The sequence below is a fragment of the Eulemur rufifrons genome, chromosome 21 (genome assembly GCF_041146395.1).
Source record: "Eulemur rufifrons isolate Redbay chromosome 21, OSU_ERuf_1, whole genome shotgun sequence".
Taxonomy (NCBI): Eukaryota; Metazoa; Chordata; class Mammalia; order Primates; family Lemuridae; genus Eulemur; species Eulemur rufifrons.
The window spans coordinates 5,933,269-5,936,057 of record NC_091003.1 but is presented as its reverse complement, the minus strand read 5'-3'; positions in this window follow the sequence as shown (position 1 = coordinate 5,936,057).

Here is a 2,789-nt window from a genome sequence, read left to right as displayed (position 1 = left end):
AAAGGGTCTTAAGAGCCTTCCTTGTCCCCCCCCACTCCCCGCTCCGGCTGCCAAACACAAAGCTCCAGAATCCTCTCTCCCCTCAACTCCCAAACACTTGCAGCCCTTGGCCTGCAAAAGGATTTCCTCGAAGGGGCAAAAGGCACTTTTTTTTTTTTTTTTTTTTTTTTTTACTTACCCGCTCAGCCCGGTGCCATGGAGTCTAGAAGATCAAGCTGGGCGGTGGTTTTGGAGATGTTATTGTAAAAATATCTTTTTTGTTTGTTTAGTTGGGAAATTTGGGGGTTATGGTATTGTCTTTTTTGTAAGTTACCTTTTTGTAAGTTACACTCTATGTCATTTTCTGCTCCTTCCACTTCTGCAAACTCTCCAGTGTTGGGTTGGCAAAAAGGCGGCTTCGCTCAGGACTGTTTACTGCTCGGGATATAGCAATGGTGTGATCGTCATTAAGAGACAAAAGGCGAAAATACAGTCAAATCAAACAAAAGGCAAAAGACGCATCAGCCACCCAACCACCATAGAAAATAACCCCAGTTAACGTTGGTGTTTGGCTCGAACCAGCTAGGACTTGTTTTCCAGTTTTAATCTAGTTTCCTGTGACGGCTTTAGTCTCTCGACACAAAGAGAAGGTCTTCCTTTCCCTCACCCCCTCCACCCCACCCGACTAAAGAGGAGAAAAACAAAACTGTTTTTCTTCAAGTAGATCGATTTTCAAAGAAAGTGTACAAGTTACTGGGAAGAAAGCTGACTAGCATTTATTGCTGTAAACATTTTCAAAAGCATAAAGCTAAAACCTTAGCTTTATAAAAGCAAAATCGTCTAAAAGCATTTTAACTGGCTTATCTTAGACAAGAGAGACAAAGACACACATGCAGATGAAGGTTCGGAAAATTAAGGACATCTCAGCAACATTAACATGAAAACTGCACTGCATAAGGACAGAATGGATTGGGTACTTACAATGTAAAAGGTTTTTAAAACCTTAAAAGAGTAACAACTGCTCACAATTTTTTGTTGCTGCCATTTCGCTAGTCCTAAAACTATACATTTAAAACATTACCTTGTTAAAAAGAGAGGAGTTAATAAGATGGCCAGGTTTAAGTGTTTAATAGAGGAAACTATATATTTAAAAATTTATTGTTCAGTCAAGAGAATACAGATTAAGACAGCTCCAAGCTCCCCCCACCCACCCAAAGAAAAAAAGAGGAAAAAAAAATTAAATATGTCATTTACTTAGGTTTTTTGGAATTCAAAATTGTTAACTGCTGACATTAATGGTGTGCTATGACCTAGTTATACAAGACAAAGATGGATTCCAAGTCATAAGGAAAAATCCAGATCTTTTTAAAAAGTCTTCTTCATTCTTCCAATTGTGAGTCCTTTGGCCTGTTGACAAATGTTAAACAACACACTGAGGCGTCCTGAACTGGATGGTGGAGTCAAAGGAAAAACATTCCCCATTTGCAACAAAGGAAAAACCCACTTGGCCATTTAATTCCATTGCAGAAAAATGGCTCCCCTCATCTGTTGGCCTCTCCTTGGTGTCTGATGAAGGATGTTTTGAGATCAGCGTCTAATAACTCAAGCCCTATAGAAGCCGCGCGCTGATTGGCTGCCGCGCCCTGCCGCCCTGCTCCAGCCAATTACCTACCCACGGCCAAATTACAAACCCCGAAAAGAGCCCCAATATGAAATACACCACCACGAAGCCCCAGCGAGGCGGCTCCTTCGCCTCGGCCGCCCGAAAAGAGAGGCAGAGGGGGCTGCGAATGCGTCCTCGCGAAGCCCGGGAGCCTCGGAGTTGAACTCACAAAATGGAAGCCGCGCGCTGATTGGCCGCCGCCACTCCCGGACCTTTAATAAAGAAAGGGGAAGGAAAAGATAAATGCAAAAAAGGGGGACTCTCTCCTCCGCCGGTGGCTGGAGGAAGAAGGGGGAGGGAGAAGCATGTGTTCAGGACAATTACAGGGCGCTCCCCTCCAAAAATAAAAACAGAGAAAAAAGCTTCTATCGCCCCAGTGCAGGCGAGAGCTGCATCCTCCCAGGAATGTGAATGCTAATTTGGTTAAAATCCTGGCCTCCCCTCCCTAGCTCGGCTCCGGGGGGAGGGGGTCGCCGGCCAGAAGAAGCAGCCGGAGCGGAGATACCTCGATTGCAACTCCTGTCGAGTCGACGTCTGCCTCCCCCCCCACGGCTGCCAGCGTCCACACATACAATCGGCCCCAAACCCAGCCCTTGTCCCCGAGTCCCCACGCGCCCACCTCCGGCCGTGGCAGTTTGAAAACAGTTTTGGAGGCCCCAGGCGCTCGCCGCGCCGGCTGCGGCTCGGAGGGCAGCCCCAGCCGCGGGAGGTAGAGCCCGGGGAGACCCCCTCCCCCGCCAGCCGAGCCCCCCACCTCAATCCCAGCAGAATAAATAAATTAAAAGGCCTTCCCCCCGGGGAGGGGGAGGCAGTGTGGGAGCGCGCGAGTGAGGGGTGGGGGGCCGCTGGGGCCCGGGGCTTTGGCGGCGCAGCTGCCGCCGCCGGGAGAGTGCCTGGGGAAGCGGCGAGGAAGGAGAGGGGAGGAGGAAGAGGAGGAGGAGGAGGAAGAGGAGGAGGGTGAGCGCTCGGGTCGGGCTCCTTAGCGGTGTATTGTGGGATGTGCGGCTACTGGGAGCCGAGCCTCCGCCGCCAGCCGCCTCCCGGGCAGCAGCAGCAGCAGCAGCGGCGGCGGCAGCGGCAGCAGCTCCGGGCCTGGCAGCCGCGGCGGCGGAGCCCCCTCCTCCCGGCCCCCCGTCCGGCCGCCCCG